At 35.3% G+C, this 27,443-nt stretch overlaps 1 protein-coding gene across 6 annotated transcripts in view; it reads left to right on the top strand.

Moving 5' to 3' along the window:
* The window catches only part of LOC143236993 (small conductance calcium-activated potassium channel protein 1-like), a 301,110-nt gene that overhangs the window by 141,298 nt on the left and 132,369 nt on the right, over positions 1 to 27,443 (top strand). For 2 of the 6 annotated variants that reach the window (XM_076475774.1, XM_076475771.1), the window contains exon 1: positions 14,502 to 14,804. The exons of 3 other annotated variants lie outside the window; for them this stretch is intronic. The gene's annotated coding sequence lies outside the window, so the exon portion shown is untranslated. Of the gene's footprint in view, positions 1 to 1,963; positions 2,174 to 14,501; positions 14,805 to 27,443 lie in introns of those variants that run through there. One more of the 6 variants, XM_076475772.1, reaches the window with a different exon arrangement.

Raw genomic sequence — 27,443 nt, 5'->3', positions numbered from 1 at the left:
TACTCACTTTACCATTATATATATAACAATTACCTGTCCAGTTTACCATTATATATTACAGTTACCTGTCCAGTTTACCAATATATATATAACAGTTACCTGTCCAATTTATCAATATATATATATATAACAATTGCCTGTCCAGTTTACCATTATATATATAACAATTACCTGTCCAATTTACCATTATATATATAAAACAACTACCTGTCCAGTTTACCATTATATATATAACAATTACTTGTCCACTTTACCATTGTATATATAACAATTATCTATCCACTTTACCGTTATATATATAACAATTACCTTCCAGTTTACCATTATATATATGACAATTACCTGTCCAGTTTACCATTATATATATAGCAAGTACCTGTCCAATTTATCATTATATATATAGGAAGTAACTGTCCAGCTTACCATTATATATATAACAATTACCTGTCCAGTTTACCATTATATATATAACAATTACCTGTCCAGTTTACCATTATATATTACAGTTACCTGTCCAGTTTACCATTATATATATAACAATTACCTGTCCAGTTTACCATTATATATTACAGTTACCTGTCCAGTTTACCAATATATATATAACAATTACCTGTCCGGTTACCTGTCCATATTTATCTGTCCATTACCATATATATATAACAATTACCTGTCCAGTTTACCATTATATATATATAACAATTACCTGTCCAGTTTACCATTATATATATAACAATTACCTGTCCAGCTTACCATTATATATATATATAACAATTACTTGTCCACTTTACCATTGTATATATAACAATTATCTATCGACTTTACCGTTATATATATAACAATTACCTTCCAGCTTACCGTTATATATATAACAATTACCTGTTCAGTTTACCATTATATATATATAACAATTACCTGTCCAGTTTACCATTATATATTTATAGGAAGAAGGAACGAGAAGAATGCTTTCTGATGTTTTCACCTTTGAACTTTGTGACTTCTTTTAACGCTAGTTTTCATTTTAAGGCGATACAACATTTATAGCAGCACTAGTCCTATTCAGTTTACTACTATATATATAACAATTACCTATTCAGCCTGCCGTTATGTATACTTTGATACGAAGAAGGTGCGAGAAAAAAGTGTTCTGATTTCTTCACCGTTTCTCTTTAGTTTTCATTTCGATACAAAAGGCGATTCTAGTTTTGTACTTACATCATTCTGCACTCGCTGATAAATATGGACAAAGAAGACTTCCGTTTGCTATGTAACATGCCAATCTGAAAGAAAACTTCCGTTTGCTATGTAACATGTCAATCTAAAAGAAAACTTTTATCATTCAGTGTAATTTTAAGTTTGAAGACCAGTTAAGTGGGATCATACATCATCTGGATAAAGATGATGCAACTGGAGGGAAGAAAGGAAGGTAAAAGCATTGATGCTCTTTAATTATGCAAAAAAGCCTTTCACAACTCTGTTTGTCACAACTTACTCAGTGTGTGTGTGTTTGTATCATGCCTACATAAAATCGAAATCTGACCGTCGTTACAGTTAACAAAAAATATTTAAAAGAAACACGAAAAATCTTGATTTATCTCAAAAAGGGAAAATAATGCATAAATTATTGCAGAATACCAATCTTGCAAAGAAAAACAAAAATCTTCTGATAAATAAATGAAATACGTGTAGAGAAATGAAACAAAACTATGGAACACCTTGTACGTATATACGTAAATACGTACTCGATATCATTTAAGTAGATTTACTTGTACGTTTTTATTATGGGATTGATCTCTAAACGTCATCACGGTACCCATGGCAACAGAATTAATATTGGTTGAGTAACTAATAACACTGTGCCATTTCAACAAAAGTAGCAAGCTCGGATGTGGGTTTTATAGGCGTGTCAAAATACATCAACAGGTGGCGGCGTCAGGTGCACACCTGGGATTCGAGAGAACAACAGGTTGTCATGGTGACATCATGAACCTAGAAATGATCTAAACAAGCTTGTTCCTCTACACTGAGAAATTAAGTGTAATGGCCTCAGAGAGGAACAACTTTCCATTCACTATCTGTTCTGGTGCTAAACATTGACATATATAAACAAGTTGGAGCCCGCAAAATTTTCCTTCGCCGTGGTTATTGATAGCTTTTTGAAGACTTATACAAGCTGGTGAGTATAACATTGGTGTTAGGTAAGAAGCGTTAATATTATATGATTGTAAACTGGAAACCCTCTCTTCGCCTAGCCATCCAAACTGACCACGTACGAACAAAGCTTGTACAAAGATAACTTTTTTGCTTCAAAACTATATATATTAAATCAATCCATAGCTATATCATAACCCATTATATACGGGCGTAGGCAATGAAACCTTTGGTTTAATACGTTTTTATTCGGCATGGCCAGGGGGTTAGAGCACTCGACTTGTAACCTGAGGGTCGTAGGTTCGAATCCCTGTCACACCAAACATGCTCGCCCTTTCAGCTGTTGGTGCGTTATGATGTGACGGTCAATCTCATTATTCCTTGGTGAAAGAGTAACCCAAAAGTTGGCATTTGGTGGTGATGACTAGCTGCCTTCCTTCTAGTCTTATACCGCTAAATTAGGGATGGCTAGCGCAGATATCTCTCGTGTAGCTTTGCGCGATATTCAAAACCAAACCTCAATACAAGAGACGATTTCTGGTATTCAACAGATTATCAGGGGCACTGACATTTTGTTAGATTAAATCATCATTTGTAATTCGTAGTAATAATGTTGTGAAAACAATCCAACGCCTGTCTTGTAGTTTTTGTAACGGATATTAGGCTCTTGTTTTGTATGTTATTTACAAACACGTTTTATGCCTAAAGCATTTAATAATAAGAGTTTACCTAAATAACCCCAGAGTGTTTTCTAGCAACATCTGACATAGATATTTAAAAATATACTTAGTCTCTCGAGATCCAGTAATGTGTTTTGGAAAGTAATTTTAATGCAGTGTTGTGGTTAAGTGGTTTTTAAAACTTCACCTGGTTGATGTCATTTAATCATTGGCGATAGCGTTTTGGCAACGTTTGTTTGGGCAGCACCAATTATTGGTTGGGGCTCTGTAAGTGATTTCTAAAAATAAACCACTTTAATATTGTAATGGTGTCCCTCCCTGGTAATATTATAAGAAAATGTTTTTTTTTTTTTTTTTGTTTTGGTCTTGAAATTTATTTTTTCAAAATAGACATTTTTCATTAGTATGTTTAGTTATTAATTATAATAGGTTTGCTTAGAAATTTGTGTGAAAATTTACTTCATAATAGTTACGCCCGCGTCAAGTATGAGGGCTTATAAGGCTAAAATTCAGGTATCGATACTCTTGGTAAGCTTAGGATAGTTAGCTCGTTATGAATTTACACTTAACGAACAAAACAAATTCAATGGTTGGTTACTAATTTTTTTTCCTGTAGATTAGTTGCATTTAAAAATATGTACAGAATTTACTGTAAGTAGAAGTGGCTTTTATATTTTGACATTTTCTCTCATGTTATTCTCTAGTAATTCATTGTACTCTATCTGCACTTTTATATCTCATTGTTATTGGGGATGCACTGGAATGGGTTCCTAATTTTTTCTAGCGCTAGATTTATAATTGATGTCCGTACTACAAGAATAAATGGGCTCGCGGTGGCTGATTAGGCCCCTCAAGAGCTCAGTGAGATGCCTTCGGACTCACACTGCTAAAAACCGGGTATCGATACCCGTGTGGGGAAGTGCACAGATAGCCCATTGTGTTGCTTTGCTTTATTTCAAAACAAACACAAAGCAGCTTATTAAAACAAAAAGAAAATAGAAGTACTAACATAAATAAACTTGTGCTTTAAACATGTGGAAGGTTTTTGTTTTTCTTATGTTTTTTCTTCAGTTATTACAAGATGATTCTTTAGCTGTAGTACAAAAGTGCACTGCTGGCCAAAATCTTAAGGTCAATGAACATGAAGAAAAAAATACGCATTTTTCGTTGTTAGACTCAACCACTTATTTGCGTAGAGCTTCAAAAGATGAAAATAAGGAAAGGGAAAATGACAATAAAAACTTTTTTAGCATTTAATAGGGAAAATGTGAACACTATGAAATTAGCCTAAATACTAGCTGGTCAAAAGTTTAAGACCACACTGAAACGAAGCGTTAATCGGTAAACACTTAACGAAATTTAGTCATTTGTGTTCAAGCATTAGCATTGTCAACATCTACCACTGACATCTCCTGTGTTACATTGGGTAAAAACATGGCAAAGGTTAAAAAGTTGACAGAGTTTGAACGTGGCAGAATTGTCGAGCTGCAAAAGCAAGGTCTCTCTCAACGTGTCATCGCTCACGAGATTGGGCGTAGTAAAACTGCTGTTGCAAATTTTTTAAAAGACCCTGAGAGATGCGGAACGAGAATTTCAAGTGGTCGGCCCAAGAAAATTTCGCCGGCGTTGAGCAGGAGGATCCGACAGGCTGTCCGGCAAGACACCAGCCGATCGTCGAACCATATTAAGGCCCTTACGGACCCAGAATTCAGCTCAAAAATAATAAGACGGCATCTACGAGAGAAAGGCTTTAAAAACCGTAAACATCTTCAAAGGTCAAGTCTCCTTCCACACCACGTAACTGCTCGGTTTAACTTTGCTGAGAAGCACCAAACATGGAATGTAGAAAAGTGGAAGAAGGTTTTGTTCTCTGATGAGAAAAAATTTAACCTGGATGGTCCAGATGGCTTCCAACGTTACTAGCACGATAAGGATATCCTACAAGAGACATTTTCTACATGACACAGTAGAGGAGGTTCCATCATGATCTAGGGTGCTTTCTTTTTTTCATAGAACAATGGAGCTTCAGGTTATACAGGGGCGTCAAACAGCAGCTGGCTACATTAGCATGTTGGAGAGAGCATCCTTATTGTCTGAAGGCCCTCGCTTGTGTGGAAATGACTGGATCTTTCAGCAGGACAACGCTACAATCCACAATGCCCGCAGGACAAAAGACTTTTTCATGGCGAACAACGTGATTCTTTTGAACCATCCAGCGTGTGCGCCCAAACTGAACCCCGTTGAAAATGTTTGGGGGTGGATGGCAAGGAAAGTCTATAGAAATGGACGTCAATTTCAAACAGTGCATGATCTTCGTAAAGCCATCTTCACCACTTGAATAACATTCTAGCCAGCCTTCTGCAAACGCTTATATCGACCATGCCAAAGTGAATGTTTGAAGTTATTTGCAATGATGGCCTTGCAACTCACTATCGAGACCTCTTGTTGGGCATTTCCTACCATGTTTAGGACTTCTTTTTAGTATGGTCTTAAACTTTTGACCAGCTAATATTCAGGCTAATATCATAGTGTTCACATTTTCCCTATTAAATGCTAAAAAAGTTTTTATTGTCATTTTCCCTTTTCTTATTTTCATCTTTTGAAGCTCTACGCAAATGAATGGTTGAGTCTCACAACGCAAAATGCATATTTTTTTCTTTACGTTCATTGACCTTAAGATTTTGGCCAGCAGTGTATATACACACAGACACACTTCCACGAATATCAGTATACTAGCGAAAATACTCAGTTTCGTTCGGTTATTAGGTTGATATATTTTTACTGGCTGTAAGTGTGTGTACTCTGAATTAATTTTAGCATAAAAGTATAACCTGTATACTTTTGTTGCTAAGCGACATGACATAAAAGCAAATTATTGGAACCCATTGTTGCCAAACTATCTGGCTTTTTTATATTGTAGAAAAAATCATATGAGGAAATAATTCTTTCCTGTGTGGCTTTTCGTTAGCTTGCCGCTTTAAAACCTGGATAAGTATTGATGCACAGTTGCAGAACCTCAAAGTCGATTTAGTACCATTGTAAAATTTCAGGTTTCTAGATGTCTACCTCTTGAAGCTACGGTGGTCACACACTGGCCCATAGAGACGCATTTCAATGACGTGTGCACACGCACGTGGACAGGTACTGTACACTCTCCGTGTCCATTTAGCATGGGGTGTAAATTTTCAGGTTTCTAGATTTTTTTGTTCTTGGACCTATGGGGGTAACACATTCTTTTTTATTTTTTTTTCGCTTGCTTGCCTCAAAGAAGGATGCGTTTGCGCACACACATAAATAATAATACTCAGGTGAACACCCTTAGTATGTGTACAAAATGTCAGAGTTCTATGTTTTTTCCTCTTGGAGTTATGGTGGTCTCACACATACAGAGGCACGCCCTTTTATTATTATTATCATTATATACGTATGTATATATATATATATATATACACACACACACACACACACACACACACACACAAATACACAGAGCTGTAAACATAGCTTGCCTTTTAAAACCTGGGTATTATTATTCATTCACGCGCACGCGCGCATTTAGATAAGTAATAATACCCAGGTGCACACCCTCAAGGTCCATTTAGTAGGGCCCGGCATGGCCAGGTGAGTTAAGGCGTTCTACTCGTAATCTGAGGGTCGCGGGTTCGAATCCCGTCGCACCAAACATGCTCGCCCTTTCAGCCTTGGCGCGTTATAATGTGACGGTTAATCCCACTATTCATTCGTTGGTAAAAAAGTAGCCCAAGAGCTGGCGGTGATGACTAGCTGCCTTCCCTCTAGTCCTATTCTGAATAATTAGGGACGGCTAGTGCAGATAGCCCTCATGTAGCTTTGCGCGAAATTTAAAAAAAACAAACAAACCATTCAGTAGGTTTGCAAAATTTCAGGTTTATAGGTTTTTTGCTCTTGCAGTGATGGTGGTCACACACACGTAGGCATGCTCTTTTATTATTTTAGATGACGATAATTAAAAATAACCTATTTTTATGATTATACAAGCTGTCAGGTTTGTATGGCCGCGTTTCTCTACAGTAGGTGTATGTGATTTGTTGGCGATAAATTTCATCAATAAAACGGACAGCACACAAACCACTTGTTTAAAAATATAAAATTCATATAAAATACATATAAAAATTCGTTACACGACTGGTTATCACAGTTGCAACTAGAACTTGAAATAATTGTCTCTTTCTCGTCGAAGTCCACACAGAATGGTTCGGTTACTGTAGAACACACTTTAACAAAACAACCTATTCTCCTCTAACTGCGTTTTTACAATAAAAGCAGCGAAACGCACTTTAGAAATCGGTCGTAGTGGTTACCTTTCTACAAACTACTTTACTATATAATGCAATAATACTCATTAAAGTAACTGGAAACATTTAGAGGGTTCGATTAACATGACGTCAATTCACAACAATTTATTCGTAAACAATTACGTAAATAATCTTGTGTTAAACAATCTCTTATAAAAATAACTTACTTTAATAATAGCAATATGTAAACTAAATGATACTCTCGTATTAAGTTTAAAATTAGCAGTCGTGTATTATTTTACTTTCATAATTTTTAACGATTTAGTTGCCAATATTTCAACCAAGGTCATTCTATCATAAATTAATTTTTAAGAAAATCAATAAGTAACTTGGAAAATATTTTTAGCACATTATTTTAGTAATGAATATCTCTTGATGAAAAGTACCTCACAATCAAGATATCTTTCACATAGACATTCGTTTTATGGGCTTTAAATTTTAAAAAAGATATAAATGTGTTATCAAAAAAATTTGAATTTTTCAACTTCAACGTAAATGTTAATTTATACACATGTAGATCAAACACACAGGTTACAGATTCATAATACTCATCTGAACGCGCAGAGCGTATCATTTCTCGAACAAGAGATTCTTCGATCTGCAACCTGACAGCTAGTCACTAAACCCCGCCCACGTCGTAATAGAAATCGACCAATATTCGTTCAAAGCTTCGTGCTACAAGATTGAAATAGCAGCAAAAGTTATAATTAACCATGTGTGCGGTTTTGTTGAACCACATTAAAGCTACTTGGTGAAACAACAGTGTCAATCTTCAGAAAAGGCAAAACTGGAACGCTTCTACACTTGAAATATTACAAACACTAACACTAATGAAGCCATACATCTTAGTATGGTCTTCTGTGTATTGACAATGAAACAGAACAGCGTCCCTGTACAAAATGAAGCCTTGTGTTTGTTAGACTGACATAAATATCTGATGGTTAGGAGTCAGTCAAGCCAAGGTGATAGTTTTACTGATTATTTCTTCGCGTCAGGAGACAAAAATAGAACATTTATACCAAGACGACATATCTCAGAACTGCACTCTGGAACTAACGACCCATTAAATGTCACTTGACCTTCTCCAAGTCCGTTGTGAATAAATTTATTAACAGCGGTCCATGGGTATAAAAGAATCACTTTCAGTGTAAGTTAAATATAGCGATTATTAGTCGGTTCAGAAGAAAAGAAATTCAAATCCATATTATTACACTGATGTTGATTAACTGTCTTCAGCTGTGTCAACAGATTTATTTTGATATTTGCTTCTATCCACTGTGTAATATATACATACCAGTAAGTAATTTGTGGCTTATCCACTGTGTAATGTATACATCCCAGTATGTTATTTCCTCTGTGTTATTGGGCTTGGTTTGTTTTTAATTTCGCGCAAAGCTACACGAGTGCTATCTGCACTAGCCGTCCCTAATTATTCAGTGTAGGACTAGAGGGAAGGCAGCTAGTCATCACCATCCACCACTTGGGCTACTCTTTTCCCAACGAATAATGGGATTGACCGTGACATTATAACGACCCCACGGCTGAAAGGGCGAGCATGTTTGGCGCGACGGGGATGCGAACCCGCGACCCTCGGACTACGAGTCGTGTTATTGGGTCATACATCCTAGTAATTGGTTTCGTGATTTGAAGATTGTTTAAGTTACTCAGAAAGTTAATAGGTTGCAAATGTAAAACATTAAATAAGAATAAATCAAAAGTCTCCTCGTGACTTTTAATGAATATATTATTTTACTGCAGAGGAAGAACGTAGCTGTGCTTTGATGCTGTTAAAAAAACTTACATATTACTTCAGTAGATCTTCGTGTATTTATTTATGATTTTTGAGCATTTACGTGTTCTCTGATGGATCAGCGATAATTTTACGAACTTATAACGTTAAACCCGATGATCGATTCCCCGCAGGATACAGAATGCAGGTAGTCCATTGTGTAACTTTGCACTGAACTAAAAACAAAGATCAAACTAAGTTATTCTTTGCAACTGATTCTTCTTGGTTTTTAATCCTAATACATTATGGATGTAATTTTACTTTAGACTGAACTGGACTTTAAATGAGATAAATCAGAATGGAATGTTTGACATTTACAGCTAAGAAGCTGGTTTTCTTTAAAACATATTAATATTTTCGTGAAGTCTCACATGGGCTCTGCAGAGTTAATTAATCTTAATTATGTTTTAGGTATTATCAATGTATATTCAATTACATAACGCGTTTTTCGTCACCAAAGTATCACCATATCATCTGCAGTAGCGCCCCTGTATAATCAATTACATAACGCGTTTTTCGTCACCAAAGTATCACCATATTATCTGCAGTAGCGCCCTGTATAATCAATTACATAACGCGTTTTTCGTCACCAAAGTATCACCATATCATCTGCAGTAGCGCCCCTGTATAATCAATTACATAACGCGTTTTTCGTCACCAAAGTATCACCATATCATCTGCAGTAGCGCCCCTGTATAATCAATTACATAACGCGTTTTTCGTCACCAAAGTATCACCATTTCATCTGCAGTAGCGCCCCTGTATAATCAATTACATAACGCGTTTTTCGTCACCAAAGTATCACCATTTCATCTGCAGTAGCGCCCCTGTATAATCAATTACATAACGCGTTTTTCGTCACCAAAGTATCACCATTTCATCTGCAGTAGCGCCCTGTATAATCAATTACATAACGCGTTTTCGTCACCAAAGTATCACCATTTCATCTGCAGTAGCGCCCTGTATAATCAATTACATAACGCGTTTTCGTCACCAAAGTATCACCATTTCATCTGCAGTAGCGCCCTGTATAATCAATTACATAACGCGTTTTCGTCACCAAAGTATCACCATTTCATCTGCAGTAGCGCCCCTGTATAATCAATTACATAACGCGTTTTTCGTCACCAAAGTATCACCATTTCATCTGCAGTAGCGCCCCTGAGTTAACAAACTTCACGTTATCTTAGATATTCTTTCTGGATCTGGGATTAGCAGGTTGTTTAACTTTGACCTTCCTTAACATTGTAGTAAACGTGAAACATATTTTAATTCCAGCACACTCTAGTGCCAACTAATACACTAGATAATTAGCTGGTTTGTTTTTCTTCTGTGTCGGACTGAAGCATTTTAAGATAATTGAGTGTTTTCTTCTTCACGTCATGTGTGAATATTATGACAACGAGAAGCACTACAACAGAAACTTTCACTTTACCGGACAAAACACTGATGTGATTACTTCCATTAATTAATTGAAATATAGTAAAGTTCAAGCCTTATACCCAAGATAATCAACACCTGGATGAGAGAGTAGTCCACAAGATGACAGTGCCCATAGCCTTCAACACCATTCTTTTAATTTTGTCTGAAAGGCAGTAGAGACAAACATTTGCAGTTAATGTGTTGTTTTATACGCACTAGTAGGCTAATTAAAGTGGTGTGTATTCGAGGCTTAGAAATATAATGACTAGTGAATTGTAATCAAATTGAAGTAGCAACAGCAGTTCAAATGAACTATTTTCTACAATAGTTTCGTTTTGCGTTTACTTACGGATAAAGTATATTTTATTACAATTTCAGCTTTTACAGTAAGGAAGATTAGTTTTCGCCTGGCGTGGGCAAGTGTTTAGAGTGCTTGACTCGTAATCACGGGTCACGGGTTCGAATCCCCGTCACACCAAACATGCTCGCCCTTTCAGCCCTGGGGGCGTTATAATGTGACGTTCAATCCAACTATTCGTTAGTAAAAGAATAGCCCAAGAGTTGGCGGCGGGTGGTGATGATTAGCTGCTAAATTAAGGACGACTAGCGCAGATAGCCCTGGTGTAGCATTGCGGAAAATAAAAATGGTTTTATATTGATATTTGATTTTTTGTGTCTAATTTATTGCTTAATAAATTTATTATTATTATAATTAATTTTAGAACAGGTACAACGTTTCGATCCTTATCAAATACACAAGTTTTTACAGTAATGAACCGTAAAGAAGTAAACTGTAATAAAATATATTTTCTACAATGATTTAATATTGTTGTGAGAGCAACAGCTGTTGGGCCGTTCTCTATGTTATGAATAAATATTGTTGTGAAAGTGACATCGATTTAAATTCTAGGCAATGAATTAATATTGTTTTGAGAGAAATAGCTGTTGTGATGGATTATTCTTTACAATTAATTTATTTTATTTTTAAGTAGCACCTGTTTTAATGGACTAATCTACAAGCAATGAATTAATATTATTTTGAAAGCAATATTATTTTAATGGACTGTAATAATAATAATTAATTATTTTATAAACATGTCATGTAAACAAGGTAAAACTGCTGAAAACATATTATTATTAACAAGTGCTATTATACAGATTCCTTACCCTCGCACCACTGTACCTTTTCGAGGTATTTATATTGAATAATGTCAAATTCCATCTTCAAAAACTCAGAAAATTCTTCTCAGAACCAGAATGATGAATGATTCGGATAATTTGAGGTTGAGACTCCTCGTCACACTATAAAAGGTCCAATGAAATTTGGTAAAAAATCGGTCATATTTTACAGAGTTATTCACCACACAACGGCGTAAATGACCATCTCCCCATAAAATATTAAGTAAATGATTAAAAGTGATCCAGAATCCGAATGTTGATCCAAACTAAATTTGGGGAAGACTGTCACATTCTGACTTCCCAGTTTTCACGCACATCGGTCTATTAGTTTTCGAGATACGCATACAGAAACACACATAAACTCACACGTACACAAATCCGGTTGCAATTCCGTGAGATCAAGGTACTTTTTTTATAACTCTTTACCAATCTTACTTTTATAATCGTCTAAGTCTTTGTTGTTGCTGTTGTTTTCTTATCTCATAGTATTTCATCTGTGTTCTGTTTGTTTTTGAATTTCGCGCAAAGCTACACAAGGGCTATCTGCGCTAGTCGTCCCTAATTTAGCAGTGTAAGGCTAGAGGGAGGGCAGCTAGTCATCATCACCCATTGCCAAATCTTGGGCTACTCTTTTATCAATGAATAGTGGGATTGATCGTTACATTATAACGACCCCACGGCTGAAAGAGCGAGCATGTTTGGTGCGACGGGGATTCGAACCCGCGACCCTCAGATTTCGAGTCGAACGCCTTAACCTACCTGGCCATGGCAGGCATATGTGTCCTAACCAGGGTGAAATTATACATTTATTGTGCTTCGTAAATTTAAGAAACTTATTCGATGCAAAAGGACAAATTGGAAAGGATGAGAAGGTAGAATGTTGCTAAAACAAGTAGATGGGTGTAAGTTATTTGTAATTAAATCCTGAAGACTTTGTTTAATTGTATGTTTTACTGGCTGAGCGGTAAATCTGGAGATTTAATGTCAGGTTTCGATGTTTTACTGAGTTAGGTAAATTGCCCTCCAAACGCTAAATCTGGAGATTTAATGTCAGGTTTTGATACTCACAGTGATAACACACACACGTATATGTAGCTTATTTTGTAGCAATTTGCTTAATAAGAAACAAAGTAGGAGATGTTTGTAGGGAAAACCAACACAATTTTCTAGGGATTTTATATATTTTTTTTTGTAGAAATAGTAAAACTGAAGGATTCAGGTTGTGAAACTTATTGTGGTATTACAGCTATATTCCTTAAAATCAGGTAATTTTGTATATCTATGTGTGTATATTCGAGTGCTTATTCGTATGTGGAATTTAAAACGTACGCAGTCTTTACAGTGACTCGGCAAAAGTGAATTGTCACCATATCAACCATATGACTTGCACAACATTATGTTATATCAACCATATGACTTGCACAGCATTATGTTATATCAACCATATGACTTGCACAACATTATGTCATATCAACCACATGACTTGCACAGCATTATGTTATATCAACCACATGACTTGCACAACATTATGTTATATCAACCATATGACTTGCACAGCATTATGTTATATCAACCATATGACTTACACAACATTATGCCATATCAACCACATGACTTGCACAGCATTATGTCATATCAACCATATGACTTGCACAACATTATGTTATATCAACCATATGACTTGCACAACATTATGTCATATCAACCATATGACTTACACAACATTATATCATATCAACCATATGACTTGCACAACATTATGTTATGCCAACCATATGACTTGCACAACATTAAGGTGCAAATTTTTGAAAGAGTTTAGTTATTTGCGCTACACGCTTTGGTTTTAAAAGTGAGGGTTGTGGCGGTAAAGTACTCGCTCATCTCCCATTTTAAAAGTAAAAACTTGGGATATTAATTATTCGTTCTGCTCCTGTTTTAGAAGTAGGGGTCTGGAGATTTAATTATTCAATTTTTTCCATTTTTAAACATAGAGGTCTGGGAGGTTAATTATTTGATATGCTTCCGTTTTAACAGTAAAGGTTTGGGGCGTTTATTATTGATTCAGCTTCCTTTTTAAGAATAGAGATCTGGGGTATGAATTAGTCGTTTTGTTTCCGTTTTAAATGTTGGAATCCGAGCCTTAATTGTTTTCTCTTCCCCTAATTTAAAAGTAAATGTCTGATGTGTTAATTAATTCCGCTATTTATGTTTAAGAAACAAAAGATCTGGAATCTTAATTATTCACCTTGCTTCTGTATTAAAGACTGGGTTTAAGGGTGTGTGTATGTCACCTTACAGCAGTGCCATGTCCAGCTATCTGCTGTTTTCACCGAGGGGGGTTTAAGGAAAGTACCTGTATAATTAAATTTCTTTTCTCCAAAAATTAATTTTAAAAGGAATAAGGTGTTTAGCACGTGTTATGTATTGTCCAAGTTTTCAAACCTGTGTTACAACTAGTGCTGAAAGTTCTATATTTAATTATACAATGTATTATTTCAACAGAGTATAATATACATGCGCATAACTTGATTTAAGCTTACAACTTAGGTATTATTTAATGAGCAAACGGTTTAGTATTCGTTTCTCGTATAGTTTCCTTCATTTTTTAAATGTATAAAATAGAAAAAGCCACATTAAATTTTACCATTATCGTTATGAAGTTTTACCTTTTAAAACCTTTCACTCGTTCAAATTTCAGAAAGTCTCCATTTTATATAATAAAAGAAGCTTAACCAGTAAAGCATTGTTGCTGCTACGTTTGTCATTAGTAGGACCAATCAAAGCTCAGTTTGCATTACAATTTAGGTTAGTTAAGATCTGCACAGGATTTGCTGTCAGAGTTTTTGAGTCCAAGGTGGAATAAATACTGACCCTATGCTACAAAATCCATTTGGTATTATCAACTTGAAAGGTACTTTATGGAACATATTGGTTAAATGGCCAATACAGAAGCTCCATTGTTCAGCTGTAGCTGTTTCTAATTTTAAGTTGTTTGTCAGAGAGAAGTCAGTGTGTTGTACCAGACGCCTTCAGGGATGCTAGTTATTGAATAACAAGAACGACTGCCACGTTTATAAAGCTTCCACTACGAAATCTGTTCAGTGTCATTTAGCATGCTCGGAACTTCTGATCCAGTGGCTGGCACGTTAACCAATAGGCTACACAGCTTATAACATTCCAATTTATTGCAAGCGGTACACCTGGAATATTTTCCGAATTTTATGTCATTCGAAAGACACAACCAAAATTGTGGTAAGTTATAACAATTTACTTTATCTTATGCATATTTGTTTATTTCATTTTGACTTCCCCAAGTGTCTGCCCTTTAGAATAGTAGCGCGCGTATATTCTAGGCAATGAAGAAAACAACAACTAACAAACCACCTTGACAATGCCTTTCCACCTTTGAACATTTGGCTTCACCAATTGACAAGTTTCAGAAATGGGAACATCTTTTTACAGATCCACAGCTGATTCTCCCCTCCAATCAACATCGGTTGTTCTTGTTGTTATGAGACAAATTTAGCAATGTTCATAGTACACACTTTGTAAAATTTATGAGAATAAATATTTGCACAAATTTAAACATTGTATTTAAATGTTTTTAAGCATTTAATAATTATTGAAACGATTAATATTTACTAAGAGACCCATATCAACTTTATGAGTAATGTATGTAATTACAATGGTAAAGATACTGTTATTATATTAGGCCAAGGTCATTCAGACACCGCTGTGTCGCAGATCAAGGATGGTACAGTTAACATCATAATGGATAAATATTACTTGTGAGAACAAGTTTTATGCTCGTAGTGACGAGGAGGGGAGATAAAAAAAAAGTTACAAACAACTCGCGCCAGCAGCAACAACGACACGAGCCACAATCATTCAGTTTCACATCTGACACTTATCATGATTACAATTATAGAAATCTAGGATTTTACAACATTCCATACTTTCGTGGGTTAATAACCTACTGGTGGAATCAACAATATACACATGAATGTCATAATGTGTGAGAGCTGTTCATGTTGTTGCTGACATGTTCAGATATGTCACCAGCATGTAATAGTTGTCTATTCCATCTATAGGATATTATATGGATAAAAAACATCAGAATCATCCATAATAATCACTCATCTTATTTTCGTAAATCATTTTGGAATAGTTTTCAAGATTAAAAACGTATTCACTTGGATGTGTCACGAAGCAGTGAAGGGCTTAATGTTCAAAATGGCGGAAACGAATGTTACGCTTCCTGCAAATCACGAGATCTAGTAAAGTTCCTTGTGTAAGTGTATCCTTTGATATCATAGGGTATCCCCTCCCTTCAGTTCTTAGATTGATATTGGTCTCTGCAGTATAGATATTTAGCATCGAGATGGTTCTAGGTGAAAGTTTGAAACATTAATAATATTTGTTGTTATTGTTGCTGCTTTATTATTTCTACGTTATTATTGTAACGTGTTAAATTCAAGCTAATGAGCACATAAGAGCTGTTAGTGAAAACTGGTCAAAATAACCTATTCCCTTTCAATACCCGGAAACAGTGAAAATATAGGACATACGGTCATTTCCATTCTTCCTATTGCTAATCCGTGATATTTAATTTTTTTATTGAAAGAAACCTTGCCATTCAAACAAAATTTTGTTACTCTTAACACGTGATTGCACTATTTTATGTAAAATGTGTTCTGGTTGTCACGCGGTTTACACGTTGAAATTATGGTCCATAAAACTGCCTATCGCGCTGAAAATTTCTAAATATCATAATTACTCTTATCTAAAGTAAAAACAGCTTAAACATAACCACTTGAGAGAATTATAGACACTATTAATACTCTTGAACCATGAGTAGCAAATTATTCTTTACTTCTTTATAAAATAACAATAAACAACTTTAGGCGCTCGAATTCTTTCGACAGGCCATTGATAATACCCTCTCTTCACTGGACGCTGCTTACAAAGCAAAAAGAATCAAACTAGACAAAAAATGATAAATATGGTAAAGCCTACAGGGCCAAATTTTACCTTACTACCTTTAGAAATTTAGACTTCGATTGTGAAGTATGTTTGTTTGTTTTTAGAATTTCGCGCAAAGCTACACGATGGCTATTTGCGTTAACCGTCCCTAATTCAGCAGTGTAAGACTGGAGGGAAGGCAGCTAGTCATCACCTCCAGCTCTTTGGGCAACTCTTTATCTTACCAACGAATAGTGGGATCGACTGTAACATTATAACTATCCCACAGCTGAAAGGGCGCGCAAGTTTGATGTGTAGGGATTCGAACCCGCAGATTACTACTCGAAAACCTTAACCACCTGACCATACCGATCCAGTTGTGAAGTCAATGTCTCAGTACACAGTCTTGTGCAAATTATACAAAACATACGACGTCTACATAATCACGCCATACACGGGACTTTTAGTTACTTCGTATCAGTCGTAATTGTTATTCTCGTTTTTGCTTTTGTTTGTACACGAAGACAAAGTTTGTGTAAAATGTTAAATGTCGGTCCTTTAGTTCCAGAACATTCTAATTATGAAATATTCATTAAACATGTTAATAATTCATTTTCGCTACTGTCGCCATTAATACTTTTGATTGGTTTGTTTTGAATTTCGCGCAAAGCTACACGAGGGCTATCTGCGTTAGCCGTCCCTAATTTAGCAGTGTAAGACTAGAGGGAAGGCAGCTAGTCACCACCACCCAGCGCCAACTCTTGGGCTACTCTTTTACCAACGAACAGTGGGATTGACCGTCACATTATAACGCCCCACGGCTGAAATGGTGAGCATCTTTGGTGTGATGGCTATTCGAACCCGCGATTTAAGCTAGGAAAATATAATACATGCATATAATATTTCGGTTATGAACTTTGTTTGGAAGTTAAAAAACTAAGTTATTACATGAAAACCTTGCAAGATATTAACGTTTAGAAGAGTCTATTAATATGGGGTAGGGAACGTCAACTCTAACAGGTTCTCGTATATTCATGAGATAATTGAAACAATCCGCCATACCTCTTCTACTGTTGGAACTATATATGAGAATTTCAAATACAGGATGCACTTAATGTGTGCAATAACTCTAATTCAGTAAATCACTTAACTTAATGTGTGCAATAACTCTAATTCAGTAAAACACTTAACTTAATGTGTGCAATAACTCTAATTCAGTAAAACACTCAACTTAATGTGTGCAATAACTCTAAGTAAAACACTTAATATGTGCAATAACTAATTAAGTAAAACAATGTGTGCAATAACTCTATTGAAGTAAAATAGTGATGTAATTTTAAAACAAGTTTTAAATATTTTTGAGATACTTAAACATTTTATAAACACAGAGATCTGTCTATATAAAAGCGATATTTTTTTTAGTTGGGGTCAATAGGGAAGTTGACGTCACGTGATGCGTTCGTGAATTAACACTTGGCATTTTGTTGAAAGTTTGGAGAAATGTTTGGATAATATGAAACACGATTTAGGTTAAGATAGATTACTGAGATAGCAAAGACGCTAGTCAGTTTGACTGTCAGTTCAATTTTGTGCATATTAATGTTGGGCTCTAACGAAGAAGTAGAGATACAAGAAAGTGGCGTAATAGAAGAATTAGCAGGTTAGCATCTGCTTCAGTACTGTAAACTTAGGTTTACCTGCGAACGTTAGTTAACTTGCAGAACTTGCACATAAAGAAATATAACACTTTCATTTTCATTAAATGGATCAGAATTTGTAGCTTTATTTTCACAAAATAATCCAAAGAATCCGATCGAAATATTTAAACAATTATAACAATACTTTGTTATCGTATATGGCTTTAAATAAATGTTTATTTAGTTATAAATAAATGTATTATTTTATTGTTTGTTTTGAATTTCGCACAAAGCTACTCGAGGGCTATCTGCGTTAGCCGTCCCTAATTTAGCAGTGTAAGACTAGAGGGAAGGCAGCTAGTCATCACCACCCACCGCCAACTTTTGGGCTACTTTTTTACTAACGAATAGTGGGATTGGCTGTCACATTATAACGCCCCCACGGCTGAAAGGGCAAGCATGTTTGGCGCGACGGGGATGCGAACCCGCGACCCTCAGATTACGAGTCGCACGCCTTAACACGCTTGGCTAAGCCAGGCCTTATTTTTTTTTTTTATTGGTTATGGCGTTGATGTCATAGGCTCGAGAGCAAATTAATCACAATATCTCAATTCTTATATACCCAAATATGTGCAAAATTTATAAAAGTAAATTACATGCAACGTTTCTTTGTGGAGCTAACAATTTTAATGATGGACGTCAACATTCACCGGGTTGAAACGTGTGACGTCAACTTATTTACGTCTCTTCATTCAAATTCTTCGTTGCTTTGTTTGTAATTGAAACTCGAGGGATATCTACATTAGCCGTCCCTAATTCAGCACTGTAGACAAGGCAGCTCCTCATCACCACCCACCGCCGTCACACCAAAACTGCTCGGCCTTTCAACCGTGGGGCATTATAATGTGACGGGGATTCGAACCTGCGACCTACAGATTACGAGTCGAGTGCTTTAACCACCTGGCCATGCCGAGCCGTGAAGTTGAGAACTAAACTATACAAAGGACTTTCTGTGCTTTGCGCACCACAGGTATCAAAATCCACTGTGCCTCTGGGGGGGGATACATGTTGCTTAAAATTGGGTCTCAATCACAATATATACCTTTTAAAAAGAAGTTAAGTTTTCTGGAGTTTTATCAAGTTCATGCTGAGACCGAAACGTCGTTCAGCTTAAAACTAGACACGTGATACTGAAGGTTTTGCACACACACGGTATTTCAATTTTAGAACATTTCACATTAATCCATTTAATAAGGTAAAATAAAGAACACTGTTATCCTATGTAGTACAATTACAATGTACAGTTATTATTAGCTTCTGAGTAAAACAAGTACGAACTACAAAGTAAACCAATAATTATCATAATTTTTAAAAATGACTATAACACTAGGAGTATGCGATGTGTTGATACTTCAGTGGGTAACATGATTATCGAGGTTCTTGGTCGTAATCCCAGTAATACCTTAAATTTTGATACCTGCAGTGGGTGTAGCACAGATACCCCATTGTGAAGTTTTGTGCTTAATAACAAAAGAACATTTGATGGTTTGAATAACATTCATTTTCTAAGTATTTTTGTCATCCAACCTGTGTACGAAAACATAAGATTGCTATATGTGTTTAAATTCGATTTTTTGGTGTTTGAAGCTCAAAATAAACTCCCTCAAAAATCTCTAAACGTCCAATTTTTTCTCAGAAAACGTGAAACCCATTTTTATAGTTATAACAAGTTCGTTTTTATTAACTGAATCTTGTAGTGTTCATGCATTACAGAATCTAACTTTTTCCTTCTTTCCAAAACAAAATTTTTGAATAAACAGATAAAGAAATGTATGAATAATTCATAAGCGTATGATCGGATTCGTATAATCATTCCAACACCCTTAATTGGATTGCTTTAGCAAAACCTTTGTATCTCAGAACGGCTGATATGGGTATTAACACTTTTATCGATAAGCAGAGAACAACGTTTGTGTGTTTGTTAATAAACACGAAACCATACAATTCTCTATCGAACCTTAATATTTGACATGATAAGTTCAAAAGCTTTCTGCTGAGCAAAACAGCACAGCCGATTTATAAAAGTAAAATACCATATTGCACTCGAACAAAAGTGAATCCCATAATAACCTCGTTTGCTTTTCTTATTAGATCTGCACCAGGTCTCAATATCTGTAAGGTCGTTCATCTGTTTAACAACCGCCAGAAGAGTTGACGTTACTAGATCAGAAATGCTCGTTGTCAGATTATTACGCAAAAGCGTTGTTTCTATTTATTAAATTTCCAGATTGCTACGGATGCTTTGCATCCATGCGAGATGTTTACACTGAAGTATTTAATAAAATTCATGTATACTATATATGAATTGATAAAAAAAAAACACGGGATGGTTGTTATAGTAATGAAAATGAAAATGTTTCAGATATTTTTAGTAGATATCATATCCATTTTCAAGAAACCTACACGAAAAAAAAGAAACAAAATCAGCTTGCTGCGTGGAATTTGGAAAGGATTACTCTGTTCCGGGTTTCTTTCTTAACTAACATGTGCTCAAAATGCGCTTCCATAATCCGCTAGTTTCGAGATTTAAGCGCGCAACGCGTTGGTGATCTGTTACCCCGATACCATTTTTCGCAATAGGGTAATAATACATACAGTCCTAAGTAATGAATTTTAATATCTGGACATTACGAATCCCGGATTTTACAGAAAGCAAAGCCACATCGAGCTATCTGCAGAGTCCACCGAGGGGAATCGAATCCCTGATTTTAGCGTTGTAAATCCGTAGAGTTTCTGCTGTACTAACGGGAAACGCTCGCGAGTGATATACATATAAATAAACATCTAAAATCACAACACATCTGAGGGTCGCGGGTTCGAATCCCCATCACATCAAACATGCTCGTCCTTTCAGTGGTGGGGGCATTATATAATATGTGACGGTCAGTCCCACTGTTTGTTGGTAAAAGAATAGCCCAAGAGTTGGCTGTGGGTGGTGATGACTAGCTACTTTCCCTCTAGTCTTACACTGTTAAATTAGGGACGACTAGCACAGATAGCCCCCGTTTCAAAAGAAACCAAACTTAATGCTCGTTGCAGTTTGAGCTCAACTGTCATTCCAGTCGATCACCGTTAACGACATAGCAGTAGGCCAATAAAAACGTTAAAAGTCTTACAAGTTGAAAAGAAATATGTGAAAAGGTCCATGCATACATTAATTGTATCAGTTATCAAGAATAAAACCCACTAGCGGGTTTCTATGAAGTTGATACACTTCTTCCCTGGGTTTATTAGGCAACACAGTAAAATATTCCGGACCACGCGTGCGTACTTCCTCCATTGCCAAAAGCAATCGTAAAGTTTATTTCATTCAAAACCTTTTACCCCTCATTTATTACACCAAACGATTTTATTTTGCAATAATAACTTTTTGTATTTTATTATAATATTGGGATCCTTTTGCGTTCTTACGTAACTGAGGAAAGTGTTTTGAATACAATATTTTCTGTTGATAAAATTAACTTGATCAGGTTATGATAAACTTTTGATATGTAAGTGTATGTGCGACTCAGCTAAAAAACTGGGTTTTGAGGCATGTTGTGGGTAGAGTGCATATAGTCCATTGTGTAGTTTTGTCCTTAAGTAAACAAAAACAGTCGCGTACACTAAAAGTATACGTTAAATTTGTGCGATAGATAAAAGTATGTTTCCTAAAGCACCTTTAATGTTCCCCGTTGGTACAGCGGTAAGTCTACGAATTTATAACGTTCAAATCAGAGGTTCGATTCCCCCTCTGTGGACCAGGCAGATAGGCTGATTAAACAAAACAGAATTAATCCTGGTGGGTAAGTATAAATGTTACAAACTAATTTCAAAATTTTGAATTCAAATATTTATATTAAAAAGTTTTTCTTTTTAAAATTATATCATACTAGAATTGTAATTTTCAAGATACAGATCAGATCTGTCTAATATGAGGTTATTTGTGTTTGTGTGTACAAATATATAAAATTAATATACAAGAGGCAAATAAAACAAAATCGAAAGGAAGAGCTACGTTGAAAACAGCTAATCCAAACCTCTAACTTATGATATTTTCAAATAAACAAAAACAAGCGCGAAAAAAAAATAAAAACGCTGCACAAATAAAAAGAATCCCCATAGTACGAGCTATAATGTAGGATATAAAATGTACCGTAGGTTTTGGAGGTGACTGAAGATCTAAGATTCGCATAGCGGTGGGGATACACCGTCCATCAGTCTCAACTTCTGTTTGCCAGTTTCACATGAAGAAGTTCTTAAAATTAAATAATAATAACAATAGAATAATCAAAAGTAATAGAAATTAGGAGATCGAAATGCGGGTGCTCAAGCTCACAGAGTCCCACATCTATATCCTTCATTGTCTATATAAAGTTGGGGAAGGTGATTGCTCTCCCAAGTAAAGAAAAAAGAAGTGATAATAATAATAAGGTACTGTCACCTGTGGGTAAGTAAGGTAAACTTATTTCCTGAAGTCGGTATTCTGGCCTCCATTATAGTGGTAAAGCGCTAATTAGTAGCACAGTATACAAATTATAATTGTATAAATAATCCAACCAGTTATCTAAACTAACTAGTATACCACAACCCATTAAATCTACTGTAAATGCCAATTTTCAGACTAAATAAGGGTGTATCCGCGATAAGATGTTCATCCGCATAAAAGTAGTGCCAATTTGCTTGATTACTTTTTTAACAATTAAAAATATGTATTTAAACTTTCAGTAAAAAGTTCTTAAATTTTACTTCTTTATATTTATTTAATTCATTTTTATTTTTATCAATAAATATTTTAATAATTTTTTGGAGTTTCTTTATTAAATCCATTAGATATTATTTTTTGCATGGATAATTCAACATTAATAATAAAATGTCGTAATTTATTACAAATTTTACAAAACCTGAATGATTAAGAAGTTGTAATGCTTATAACGGAAAAGTATGGTACATTACTCTTAAAATAGGGTACGTCATATATTGAAAAGTAAAAAAATATTTTTTTTATAAAAATATTGAGTTTGATATCATCATCAATTATTTGGATTTCAAGATATAAATAAACATGTATTTATTTATGTCTGTATAGATGTGTGCGTGTGTATTCATAAATATTGTGTGACCTTATATACGCACTACAGGATCACAAAAAACATTGAAACTCACTTGAGTTCTTACTAAAGCTTATATTATTGATGCAGCACTTTGTTATGGTTTAATAATATATAAGCATTTTTTGTTAACATGTAAAGATGTACAAACATTCAAGCGAAAAAATATTTAAGATCCTGATAAAAACATACTTAATGCTGTTACTAAGTGAAATAAATACAATGTGCCATAGTATTTGTTAAGCCTACTTTTTACTTTCGTTTTTCACTAAAGGGCTGTTACAACTGCTTTCTCTGTGGAAGTGACGTATCGTTTTATCATGCCTTTTGTTATTTTCTGATGTAATATTATATTTAGCTTTAAATATTAATATTTTTTCTCTCTTTTGCTATTGATTTGTTGATAATTGGCATTTCATTTCGATTTTTTTTCTCTTTTATAACACAACTATAATCTCGAAGTTTTTTTTTTTAATGTCTTTTGTAAACTTCCCTCTCTGTTTCAGCAGACGTTCATAGCGCTTTTTGGAAACGCAATATGCGATATTAGAAATTGTCTCAATGCTTCTCATGAATAGACAGGCGTTTCAGAGAAATGTTTTTGAACAAAAAAAACGTATCTGTAGAAGTTTATGTTGACAGTATTACTTTTTGGTATTTATTTTAAGAATAATTTTTAGTGTTAGTGAAGGTGAGCAAAGTCAGAAACAGTGTACATGTTAAACCCATTGGGGAGCAAAGTCAGAAATAGTGTAAATGTTAAGCCTAGTGGGGAGTCTGAAAAGATCGCTCTTGTCAGATGTCGATAACGTTTTAAGATCGACGTAGCTTGTGAGAGAAATAAGACCCCCCACGAACGTATATGAACCTAGATACAAAGAATGCTAGATGTAAGGTTTATATAAATAAAGTAATTGAAATTCAAAAATATCTCAAACAGAAATACGCAAAATCTTTTTGTAAAACACTCTAAATAATAGAAAATTACTCAAGTTCACAAGATAAATATTCCTGTGCTTCTTCCATTACTCTTGATTTTGGTGAGACGTTTTTGTGACCTATATAATTCCAGAACTTTTTTCCTTCATTTTCATTAGAATATTCAAACATAAAAGTTGCTTTGTGCGCTCATGGTTTAAACCACCAGGTCAGAGAGCTCTTGGCCTCGTCTATAGCACCATCTAATTTAAAACCACTGACCTGATAAAGGGTAGTTGGTCATCAGAACCGGATGCATTTGAAACTTTCAGCAGTTCCTGATGCACAATAGTTGGACTGACTGTCACTTTTATAACGCACCAACGACTGAAAATGCGGATAATATTCAGTGGATTTCATGTTTCAAGATTCTGTCCCTTCAGGCTACGGCTGGCCTGCATTTATTGATATATTTTCGAAACAAATTTTGGAAAGGTCCAAATATTTTTTTCATAAACATTAAATCAACAGGAATGATAGTATGAATCATACACATCTAAACCTTACATGAAATATAAATAAATGTAATTATATGTAGAGGGAGTAATACCGCAGCCACAATACAAACATTCAACTTAAGGGCACAAGTCATAAAGTGGCGAAGTTGAAGTGTGGATATACGGTGCACCTTCAACACGACGTAGGTTTTAGTTCCATCAAATACGTATGAAATCCAGGGCACGGTACAGAATAACCCACCTCATGATATGTGACTTGGCATTGAATGTTTCTTTTGTGGTTGCGGTTTTCTCTCCCCCCATTTATACAAAATTACATTTAATTATATATACGTATATTAAAGTAAACAAAACTGCTTTCTTTGAAATTTGACGAGGAAGTTTGTCAGTGCAGAAATATTGGGTTTGTTTACGTTACTTTTGAAATGGAATTTTGATGCTTACAAATATTTAGATTTACCCTTAAGCCAGTTTCACAAGAAAAGATATAATTTAAATGAAATCGTTGATAAAAATTTTCCATACTTGGTGAAAATTATAGAACTAGTGGACAAGGCAGAAACCGTATTCAGCTAAGAGAATTTTAGGGTAGCCTATGAAGTGGGTTGACTTTGTATATTATGGAGGCAGTACATGTGAGTAAGCTTAAAAGAAAGGTTTATAGATATATGAATTATAAAGGCTGCCTTTAATTTTCAGATTTATTTATTTAATAGTTTTAGTTTATTTTAGAGGATGGGATAGTCGAGATGGATTAACTGCTGACCTTGTTGACCCAAAACGTTATCAGATATTATACTTTAAATTATAAAAGAGCCCGGCATCGCCAGGTGGGTTAAGGCGTGCGACTCGTAATCCGAGGGTGGTGGGTTTGCATCCCCGTCGCGCCAAACATGCTCGCCCTTTTAGCCGTGGGGACGTTATACTGTTACAGTCAATCCCACTATTCGTTGGGAAAAGAGTAGCCCAAGAGTTGGCGGTGGGTGGTGATGACTAGTTGCCTTCCCTCTAGTCTTACACTGCTAAATTAGGGACGGCTAGCGCAGGTAGCCCTCGAGTAGCGTTGTGCGAAATTCAAAACAAACAAATAAACAAGTAATGGCGAACACTCAGTTTATTAAATAATAATAGGCTTTCCTTTTTTAGTATTGCTGACTAGATTGAATACAATCAACCATCAGCAACAATCTATTACGTAGCTACTGTTAACCAAACATCATAGATATAACTAACAGCGGTAAGAGCACCATAACTGCACATTCAGTAGTATATTGCAGGTCAAACCTTAGATCTTCTGACACGCAATCCGGTAGACTAGCCATTGACACACACCCAATATGGTATTTTGTTTTCGAAACTAAAAAGGATAATGGCTTAATTTTTCATAAGAGGGCAAATACTTAAAAGCCATTAAAGACTGAAAATATAAAACTAACGTAACACATTACGTATTGGACTGGCCCGGCATGGCCAAGTGTGTTAAGGCGTTCGACTCGCAATCCGAGGGTCGCGGGTTCGAATCCCGGTCACACCAAACATGCTCGCCATTTCAGCCGTGGTGGCGTTATAATGTGACGGTTAATCCCACTATTCGTTGGTAAAAGAGTAGCCCAATAGTTGGCCGTGGGTGGTGATGATTAGCTGCTTTCTCTCTAGTCTTACACTGCTAAATTAGGGACGGCTAGCACAGATAGCCCTCGAGTAGCTTTACGCGAAATTCAAAAAACAAACAAACAAACGTATTGGACTGAAAATATAAAACTAACGTGACACATTACGTATTGGACTGAAAATATAAAACTAACGTGACACATTACGTATTGGACTGAAAATTGTTTAGTTTTTTGGAATTTCGCACAAAGCTACTCGAGGGCTATCTGTGCTAGCCGTCCCTAATTTAGCAGTGTAAGACTAGAGGGAAGGCAGCTAGTCATCACCACCCACCGCCAACTTTTGGGCTACTTTTTTACCAACGAATAGTGGGATTGACCGTAAAATTATACGCCCCCACGGCTGGGAGGGCGAGCATGTTTAGCGCGACGCGGGCGCGAACCCGCGACCCTCAGATTACGAGTCGCACGCCTTACGCGCTTGTCCATGCGGACTGAAAATATAAAACTGACATAACACATTACGCATTGGACTGAAAATTTTAAACTAATATAATACATTACGTATTGTATTGTTCGGCTTTCTTTTAATTAGGCTATTTCCTACTTAAGAAAACAAGGGTAATGAACAATTGAAAATTTTATAAAGACAGGTGTGGATCGATATGTAAGTAACCCACTAGTAGTAGCAATATGAATATTTAATGCAACAAAAGTAATGAAACAAGAAAGTCAAAACTGCAAAATCTGAGGAACTTAAAGTTAATAATTTATCCCTGCTTTAACTCAGATTAACATAATTACAGTAATCTGCCAAAGTACGATTTTTTTTTTATTTTAAGTAACTCAGTTTTGTAGTTTTGACTATCCTGTTTGTATTATTAAAACTTCCAATATTTTATTACAAGCTAGGTTACGTATATATCGATTCCTACTTGTCTTTGTAAAATTTAATTTTTTTTATTATACATGATTGCTTTCTTCTTATTAGCTATATTTTTGTGCGCCAGCGATATTAAATATGGGACACGTGTATACCCAATTCGATTTTATTACTCATCAGGATCTCTACCAACCTCAAATCTAATTATATGTA

This window comes from Tachypleus tridentatus, chromosome 13, assembly GCF_004210375.1.
Source record: "Tachypleus tridentatus isolate NWPU-2018 chromosome 13, ASM421037v1, whole genome shotgun sequence".
NCBI lineage: Eukaryota > Metazoa > Arthropoda > Merostomata > Xiphosura > Limulidae > Tachypleus > Tachypleus tridentatus.
Note: the sequence above shows the minus strand (reverse complement) of the source record. Positions and strands in the feature narration are given on the sequence as shown.